Source organism: Vitis riparia, chromosome 10 (genome assembly GCF_004353265.1).
Source record: "Vitis riparia cultivar Riparia Gloire de Montpellier isolate 1030 chromosome 10, EGFV_Vit.rip_1.0, whole genome shotgun sequence".
NCBI lineage: Eukaryota > Viridiplantae > Streptophyta > Magnoliopsida > Vitales > Vitaceae > Vitis > Vitis riparia.
This window is the reverse complement of record NC_048440.1, coordinates 20378789-20389543: the sequence shown is the minus strand read 5'-3', so window position 1 is coordinate 20389543 and position 10755 is coordinate 20378789. Positions and strand designations below refer to the sequence as shown.

General features: G+C 33.8%; 1 long non-coding RNA gene across 1 annotated transcript; it reads right to left on the bottom strand.

The window, feature by feature from the left end:
* Positions 1-3003: 3003 nt before the first annotated feature.
* LOC117923518 lies at positions 3004-4601 on the bottom strand. The gene is made up of 2 exons (XR_004652633.1): positions 4263-4601; positions 3004-3939 (listed from the first exon to the last, which is right to left on the bottom strand). It is a non-coding gene; the product is annotated as an uncharacterized LOC117923518 (long non-coding RNA).
* Between the last annotated feature and the right edge of the window lie 6154 nt (positions 4602-10755).

Genomic DNA, 10755 nt, shown 5'->3' with positions numbered 1-10755 from the left:
TCATAATAAAGTAAAAATGTGATTAGGACAGAAAATATTGTCGAAGATATAAAGGAAATCATGACATTGAAGTATGATTATGATATAAAAATACGATAATAAGTTAAAAACGAACATGGATATTAGTATATAACTAATTTCACTAAACTAATCCCTTTTTTTAATCCCCTCTTATTATAAAAATCATCCCTATATGAGTAACTAGGGACATCTTTTATAATTATTTTTCCAAAGGTGGTTGGGAAAAGGATGGGCTAAGTGATCAGCTTGGTTGGGAAAGAGTTGAATTAGTAAATTTTAATGGTTTGACCCTTGGGTGCAGTGGAGATAACATGAAACCAGTCTGTATCCTCCACTGGAGCCTGGAGGATGCATGAAGAATCAGCTTTACAATTGTACCATTGGTGGGGTGTGCCCTTTTTTTTCTCTTTACATCAATGTCTGCCTTCATTTTTTTCCCTACTGGGAGTTGAAAGGAATAGGCATGCGTACAGCTAGCCCACTTGCCCAATCTGTCCAGCCAGGACCATCCTCCTTTCCACCTCCACACTCACATGCCTTTGCCTCTCATCTAATGCTTTCCAACCACAACCCAAGTCCCTTTCTCTTTTATATCTGAGCTTGATCAACCAAATTAAGTGATTAACCCTTTGGAGCATTGGGTCTTTTGGGAGGGCTGGAAGGGAATGTTGGAGGGATGATTGGATTTACCAAGCATATTCTTCACCAATATAGGAGGAATATGAAAAGAGGGTCTAGCTAGAAGAAGTTTCAGCATTTGGGATGATTAGGAATGGAATATGGACAAATTAGAGATGATCATTTTGGAATATGAAGTAGAAGGTAATGCTGATCTGAAATCCAAAAAGACCTGCTAATGACTGGTTATCATGGCAACAGCTGCTAAAATTTCAGTGGTTCTGAATTCAGCCAGCTGTGTGGTTGGCAGCCACTCAAACTGAAATGCTGAAAAGGCATTCAGAACCAGGATCCTACTTTCCTCATCATGTGTGTTTGCTAAGTGTGCTATTAGCACTGGATACCAAACCTAATTTTAAAAATTTTTAAAAATATTTTTTTATATTTTGAAATGTATCCAAATATCATATCATTTATTTATTTAGAGCAGGAAATATTGTAATTATTTATCCCACACACCTTGGGTTTTAGGCTTCTCTAGTATTTAATATTTGATTGTGCCTCTGATTCACCTTTCATATATATAGAGTCAGTGATTGTATATTACTTAAATTCAGAGGGGTATCAGAGATGCTATTTTCTAATCACTTGGCTGCCACTGGCCAACTCTTGAGCTAGCAACATATGAGCTATTAATTATCATTTCTTTAAGTCCATACCTTCGATTCATTGGTTAATGCCTTCAAAATATATTTGATTGGAAGAATATGATACGACCGACTAACGACATATGTTTAATTGATATGATATGATATGATATGATAAGATATATTAATTTTAATGAGATGTGATATTTTAATATGATATGTTATATTATATTTATATTTAATTCATAAAATGAATAAAAAATGAAATTAAAAATATATCATTTTTCAATATTTGATATTTGTTTAAAATAATAATTATATTGTATTATAATATTTGAGCTTAAAAAAATATGAAATTTCTTTTATATATATATGTTATTTAATATATAACCACAAATTTAATTTTTTAATGTAAACTTTTTATTTTACAAAATAATTAATATAAAATATTTAAAATTAAAAAATAAATAAATTTACGATATATAATATGTGTATCCATATATGTTCCATATTTTAATCTAGGATTAATATATATGGATGTATTAAAATAAATGATAAAGAATATATTTCACCACTTATGTTATCATACATGATGAGATGATTTATTGTATTTCATTATCAATCATATATGAAATATATTATGGTTTTTTTTTTTTTTTGTTATCATCACCTCCCATGCCATATCCTACAAATCAAACATGAGCTAAAGGTATTGTCATGGACCATATCACCAAGGAAGTGAAGCTGGGTACGTCTCTCTTCCACTCAAAATCCCACCAACCAAATTTTTTATATGAATTATTTCATGGCAGATTTTCCAAAATTTTCATGAAGGATATCTACTGTGCATTCACTGCCTAATAATTCACCTTGCTGTCAAAAGAGAATACAAATAGAATCCCTCCATCCACTTTCGACTAAAAATGGAGCAACCAGAAACAAAGCAATATCAAGGCTTACACTAACTTTTTCCAGTCATCTCATTCACCCTTTTACCTTTACCAGTACTTCCATATGAAGACCCACTTCTGTTTCAAAAACCACCTTTGCTGTCCTCTATAACCTGTTGGGTCCTGACCTCCAATCTGCAGGTGGGAAGCAGATCGGGCACCAAGATGTGTGTCCCAATTCCAGGACCATGGGTTAGGTATCCTTGAAAAGAACATATATAAATATTATAGTTACAGAAAGTTGAGTCCAAGTCACTGCATTGAGTTATGGCATCACAGAAGTGCTCTGACAGTGTTAGGAATCTTTGGTTTCTTTTTGAAAACTGCCATCTGTCTATTCCTGATCCTTTATGGCTTTTGCCAGACACTCTACTGACTTAAATAAACTCATCCAACCTAATCAGCAGAGTATTCAATTCAGGGATATTATATAGAGCAGAATAAGAATCCTCAGACCAGCTCCGTTCCTTTTCATCCAAGCAAGCACAAGGTCTGAAGTTCACACATTCTGAACTATGACTGGAGGGCCCATGGTAACAGGAAAGAAAAATTATAGCTTCATGAACAAAATGATAGTAGATGGACAAAATGGCAAAAGAAAAAAGCAATCTCATTAGGTGGCCACACAAATTTTGGATTCCCATCTGAGATTTAGATGGAAGATTGAATGTTCCAAATCAATCAACATTATTGCACCAGAAAACAGAAGCGCCAGAATGTGAAAAAGCAGGTTCATATGAATTAGTACCTAGAATGACCATCAAAAGTTTGTGGAAAAGTGATTGAACTTTTTGTTTCATGCTAAATGCCTGGTCATTATCTTGGCCAAGTCAAACTTGGCAACTGAAGTTGGACTCTTTTTCAGCTTTGGAGTGCCAACCAGGAAAGATACAGATTGATCCAAGACAAGCGAGTAACGATAAAGCTAAGAGGAACCTTTTTCTCTTTGATTTCTAGTTTTTCTTCGAAGCTATGTTTCACCCAACAACTCCTTGGGGGCTTAATGTGGCATAAGGGTAAGGGGAGCCCAGAAAGGTACAGAAATGACCGACCACTGATCAAAGCTGTAGTTTATGAAACAATAACAAGTTAGTTATACAGAAATAACTGGAAGTTCTGATCTTTATGACACTAGATATCAACATACAAAGCCAGGCAACAATAAGCATGTAGTATGCAATGGTCCCCTCACAGTCACATATCCATGACGTTCAGAACCAGGCATGACTCTTCTTCCCTGGTCTGGTTCATGGCTACCATCAATTAACTGCTGAAACCTCAAACTACGCATAAAGGTTTGATAAGATATTTTAATTCCCAAAAGCTAAAAGAAAAAGAACATATGTACTTTGAAGAATAAATTGGAAAATGAATGGTCACAGTTCTTTGGGATTTTTAAGACTACTGATTGTTGCTACACCTTTAGTTTATTTGAGAAGGCAAAATGGATAAGGTGTTTGGCTGTATGATAAGAACAGAGGAAAGAAAATTACAGATTTTGATCAGTTGGAAGAGGTGATGCCTCCATGGAAATGAGCTTGACATCATGATCACCATGTGTTTCGCCTGCTTGACTCCCCTCATGCCAAATAGGAAGGTTGTCAACACTCTTTAACAAGCTTCTTAGATGGCATTCAGGGAGCCAGGCAGAACAATATTCCGAGACGAAATCATAGAAGTCAGTCAGCCTCAAGCTTCATCTCCTGCAGAAATCCAGAAAATATGCATTACTACTACAAATAAATGCATTGGGAGATTGATTTGATCTCCTTATTTGATCAACAATGAAACTGAAAGTGATGTTTGATATAAAATGTGATTGACCACTCATGACCTCCTTCATGTAATTCAATTAGAACAAGACAAATGCATAGAAATAATTATTAATTTGAAAACATAATTAATTGGTAAACCCCAAAACTCCAAATAGCTAATTTTAAATAAGAAAGCTTTGTGGTTAGTAAATTGTTGGAGAAAGTGAGTGCTAACAGTTTGGCAGAGGAGAACTAAATTTAGAGACACTTACAGTTCAGAAGTAGCACAGGTAATTTGCTAGAGGAAACCCAGGGGAACTGCTTGGGCAGGGGATCCGTATCTCTCAATCCCAGTAGTCTTCTTATTCTTTATGTCCATATATCAATTTCAGCTTTCTAGGACTCTCTCTTTCTCACTCCTTCAAAGTTCAGAGCAACAAGCAATGAGGAGTTGGATTTAAGGAGTTGTTAAAATAGGAAAAGTAGAGGAGCCCAAGACAAAAGAAACTCCATGGAAGGAGAAAGACAGGACATGGAGAAGGCGGCAGGAAAGGCTTCTTTCTTACAAATAGTTCCATAGATAGAGCCAAAGTGCCTGGGTTTTGCAGGTAGGCAACTTTGGCTTATCTGTCATTGGAAAAGGCGGACCGTCTCCCATTATTCTCTTCTATTTTCAGGGGTGTTCAAATTAACATTACCTGTTTATGGGCCAGAACAGTTAACAGCTTTGATGAGTTCTAGACAGCGCCAAAACCACTACATAGGACACTGCTACTGTCACCTGTTGGGTTGGCTGGTTTTAGTTTAGGCACCCTGCTTCTCTGCCGTATCTAAAGTTAAAAGGATTGGGGCATTAATGAGACAGATTTTACTGAACATAACGAAATTTTAATCATCAAAATTCTCTGGACAAAACCCCTCCCACATGTGATTTGGAAAAGGCTGATTGGTGATTAAATTTCTGAGATGTACTTCACTAACTATTCTGGCATTTGACTAGTGTCCAAAGTTATGTCATGAATCAAACTGGGCATCTTTATTAATTATATTGGATCACGTTTTTTCAATGATAATTAGGTAGACCATCTGACTTATCAGATGGCAATAATGGGCTTCTATCAGGAACCAATCCAGCATCAAGTAATCCAATGTTCAGATTTAAAGCCTCATCAATGTCTGGTAAAAGGTTGGTAGATTATAAGGCAGTCAAAGGTATAATTTGAGAAAGATGATGAAGCTCCCTGCATTGACAAAGACAAGGAAGTGGTTTTCCATCCCTGCAACTGAAATGAACCTGCAGGATGAATGAATAACAAAAGCAAGATATTCAGTGGAATAAGTTCTCAGTCTTGACATTACCCCTGCAACAATATGCCATTGATAATTCTAAGTCTTCATACAGCACTAACTTTGCATTACCTAGAAGCTTAAAAAGGATACTGTCGGCAAGTTAAAATCTGCCTTACTTTTACAGCAAATGAACTAAAGTAAATTTAACAACGTGGAGACATCAAGAATTGATGATATCATTTGATAGTTGAAATTCAAATTTTGTAATTCACTAGAATAGCAGGTTCAAAGACTAAATGCTTGCTTGACATTGACATGACAAGAAGTGGGGTTAATCAATTTTTTTGGAAGAACTCATTGACTCGGTTGAATTTTATTGATGTTGTGTTGTTTTTTTATCAACTTTTAAGCTGGATGTTGAACCAGATTGTTTTCATCCCTCAATAATTGATGATTTTGGAGGTCTTTACAGTGAAATAGTCTATTTAAAAAGGGAGTGCATACAAAAATGTCTGCCTCATTAACCATTAGTTTTTGACTAGTAACAGAACTAAATTGAATACTCCAAAGGAGTAGGCTACTCATATACATGAGATTGATTGAAACAAAATTAGAGAAATTTATATGGTTAAAGAGAAGCTTAAGAAATCTATGATTCAATATGTCGTTTTTTTTTTCTTTTAATGATTTACAATTTTTCATGAATTAACATCATTAATGTTCTCTAGTAGGACCTTCCCTCCTTTCCAATAACCTTCACTTGGAGGGCCTTCTGGCCTCATTGTAATCCCAAAAGCTATTTCAGGGCACACTGGTTTTGAATCATCTTCAGCAGAAAAATTGCTTCACTTGGAGGGCCTTCTGGCCTCATTGTAATCCCAAAAGCTAATGGATAGGCAATAATAGTCAATAAGAAGCACAAGAATCAATTTTTTACTCCTACACACATCACATAAATGGTTTTTTTGCTGTCCTAGAGGATGAAGAGGCGGCAGAGCTCTCAAGGACCATACTCACACACAACAGCAGCAATAGATATTTACATTCTTTTAAGCACCATAATGTTTCTATATTGTGTTTTGAACGCAGAGCAGCCTGGAGTTGTAACTGTTTTCTTAAACCAGAAACATGAACTGCAAACGACTAGGTCTTGGGAGCTTCTTGGACTAAAGAGAAATGGAGAGATTCCAGCAGATTCTATCTGGGTTATAAGGCGAGATTTGGTGAAGATATAATTATTGGAAACCTAGACACTGGTAATCTTGATCGCTTACCAGCTTTGAGATTTGGTAGACTATTGAAAGTTACTCTTTCAATGAGTCATCTCCATTCAGTGGCATTACTCTTTTGAAATATTTCTTGGCTTGCCTATCAGAAACAGATTGAGGAATCAACAAGCCAGCTAGTGTTATTGCATTTATACAATGTGATCAATATGAATTACTTCCCTGTAGCTTATACTAATGAAATTTGTCTTTAATATAAAATGAAATTAATTGCTTAGAACAAGATTAAAATTTTAGCACGGGGTTATATTTCATCATTTATAGCTAGTGGCTTAAATTAATCTATACACAGCTGCCTAGTTAATTGATTAATGGGTTGAAATAACTTAATTGGCAAAACAATTAGACTATCATTTGCCCTCTCATAAATTTGACATCAATCCACCCTCATTAATCAACTTTGGTTTTTCTTTTTCCTTGGCCTAATGGTTTTCTAAATCCATGGTGGTTGTGGTAGGTGTTTGGCCTGAATCAGGAAGTTTCAATGACCAAAGTGGAAAAGGTCACTCACCTTAAGTGCAACAGGTTTTCCCTCTTCGCCTGCTCTCAACCTCAACTCCACAAGAGACATTATATGCAAAATTTTCTTGTGTAACTAATCGAAAGGGAAAGCAGAACTTTCTTGACATGCAGAGTAACATGATAGATGTTTCTTATTTTTGGTTTGTGCGTGAAATGTCAAATGAATGTTGGAATGATTAGGAAGCTGATTGGAGCGAGGTGCTTCAACAAAGGGGTTGAAGCAGAGTTGGGGAATCCGCTCAATTCTTCCTACCAAACTGTACGAGATACAAGTGGGCATGGCACGCATACACTGTCCACAGCTGGTGGTAGATTTGTTGGTGGAGCAAACCTCTCGGGTTCAGGCTATGGAACTGGAAAGGGCGGCTCTCCTAGTGCTCGAGTTGCTTCATACAAGTCTTGCTGGCCAGAGTGCAATGACGCTGATGTAATGGCTGCATTTGATGCAGCCATACATGATGGAATTGGCTTCCTCTCTCTTTCAATTGCCTTCAGATCTCGCGATTATTTCTTAGACAGCATCGCAATTGGATCTTTTCATGCTGTACAGAATGGAATTGTTGCTGTCTGTGCAGCCGGGAATGAAGGACCCACGCCTTGAAGTGTCAAAAACACGGCACCATGGATTATAACTGTTGCAGCTAGTACAATTGATTGGGATTTTTCACGCTGGGTAATAACAAGCAATTCAAGGTGGGTCCTTTAATTCTACCAATTGAAGAAAATACATTTCTTTTAGTTTTCATGGTTTATGTGTAAGCTTGTATATTCTTCTGTATTCAACTTTTTTGATTTGTTTTTAATCAGGCTGGAGCGTCTACACCAATAGTTTACCAGCTGAGAAGTTTCATCCCTTGGTATATTCTGTAGATGCTAGAGCTGCTAATGCTTCTGAAAGCGATGATTAAGTAAACTGATACTCCATCCAAATTCCATCTCCAGTTTGTTAATTAACATCACCAACTGTATAGCCATGACTGGTAACATGTGCTTTCTCTGGATGTTGTAGACAACTTTGCTCTGTTGGATCCCTGGACCCAATGAAGATGAAAGGGAATATTGTATACTGTCTGTTGCAGTCAATGAAACTGTTGAAAATTGTTTTAAAAAATTAACGTCCTTGTTGTTTTTGACAAACAATTAAATTTCATAATTTTTAAAAATAGGACTATAAATTATCAAATTTTAAATTATTATTATTTTAATAAAATAAATCAATTACATGTTAATATCCATATTTTTATAATATTTATAAAAATATAATTTATGATTATATGATAATATTATTATTTATATTTAATTATAAATTATTTTAGAATATAAATGAGACTTCACTTCCTTTCCATTGCCTTCATCACTTAAGTTACTAAAACGTGTACCTAGAAGGTCGTGCGGTCTCATGGACATCTAATCATCCTTGTCGCTAGTAGATATTTTTCCAATGCGTGTGCTTTGACCCGGAGGTCCCATCAATAATGGGAAAGCGCTCAACATGTGGAGAACAGTGCTCCAAGTCAAAGCCAACCCGTAATAGAATAAATAAAGAAGTAAGGTAGAAGTAGTTGCCAGGTGTGGTTCGTCCTTTTAGGATGAAGCCTACAGGGCTCACTGTAAAAATTTTCAGGGTTTATGTTACTAGGACAACTGCACATTCAAGCCTGGCCCGCTGCTGAACCTAGTAACTCATGGTACAATGCTGGCAGCCTTTGGCTCAAGGCAGCAACACGGTTGGCTGGTTCTGATGATTCTTGGACCAACTACAATGAACCTGCAGGATGAAGAGACACTAGGGCCTCATCAGCAAGCACAGGAACGTATAACGAAAGCAACAGTGCTACGCCATTGACAATTCAAGTCTTCATACGGCACCAGCTTTGCATTACCTAGAGGCTTAAAAATGATATCGCCATTAAGTTAAACACTGCCTTAAACACAGCGAATGAATTAAAGCGAGTTTCACAATGTGGAGATATCAAGAATTGATGATATCATTTGATAGTTGAGTCAAATTTTTTAACATTATAAATGTTCTCTAGTAGGACCTTCCCTCCTAGGGACTTTCCGGTAACCTTCACTTGGAGAGCCTTCTGGCCCCATTGTAATCCCAGAAGCTATTTCAGAGCACACCGGTTTTGAATTATCCTCTTTTCTACATTTTCTTAGTCTTCCATGCTTTATAAATCAACGCCAGGCAACATTATCCTTTACTATGACCAAACATGTAAAAGATGGCCAAATTGTTGGTATGAAAAGACCCTGTTGAGTATTTCCTTTCATTTCATTTTCGATCAGATGCACCTGCAACAAAGTGGTAAAGCCATATTGATAATTTTTTTTCATGAAGTGGAGCCGGTTTTTCTAGCTATCGGTTTTAGAACAGTAGAAACTTATGAACTGTGATCTCCAACTTATTTATAAAAAGGTGATGACCATACTATTTTCTTGTAGACTTAGGCTAAGCTTCGAAGAAAAGAAAAGGTGCTTGGCAAAATTTTCTAGAGGTGTACAAAAGCTTCCTATTGACTATTATTACCCATCCACTATACATTTTGATAAAAATGAGCTTTGACCCAAAATAGTGCGTTTTAAAAAAAAAATCCAAAAAATAAAGTTGTTTTCAAAATAATACCCAATCTAATGCATCTATGTCACATAAGCTGCTATGTCATAAAACCGTAATTGGTGACTACTGCGGTTTTAACTTTATATATATTTATATATAACTTTAATTTTTTTAATAAAAATATTATATTATTTTAATTTTAAATATACTTATTTCATTATTTTAAAAATAATAACATACGAAATTAAATAATTGATTTTTTTAATTTGATATAAAAATATATTTTTAAATTTTATTAAAACAATAGGCACTATATTTAATATAAATATAATTATTTAATTAAAATTAAATATAAATAAAATATAATAAATTATTTTTATTTAAAATAAATAAATTATAAATGCCTATTTGAAGAAAAAAATAATATAAATTATTATATTAATTAATAATTTTTTTATATATTGTATGTAAATAGTATATAATATCACACACACACACACACACATATATATATATATATATATATATATATAAAAGTTTAATTTAAGTTTAAAATTTAGCATATTTATTTAAATATATAAATAAATTATTATCACATCGATATAATATTATGAACTTAAATTAAAATATGATAAATTTTAAACTTAATTGAACTTATATAGATGTGACATTATATACCACTTACATATAGTATATAAAAAATTATTAATTAATATAATAATTTATATTATTTGTTTTTTAATAGACTTTCATAATTTATTATATTTTATTTATATTTAAATATAATTAATTAAATATATTTATATTAAATATAGAGTATATTATTTTAATAAAATTTAAAAATATATTTATATCAAATTAAAAATATCAATTATTTAATTTCATATATTATTATTTTTAAAATAATGAAATAAGTATATTTAAAATCAAAATAATATAATATTTTTATTAAAAAAATTAAAGTTATATATAAATATATATAAAATTAAAACCACAGTTGGTGACTACGGCTTTGACCATTTTAAAAAAAAGTCAAAGCCGTAGTCACTAACAACGGCTTTAAACTTAAAGTTAAAACCGTGATTGGTAACTACGGTTTCTAAC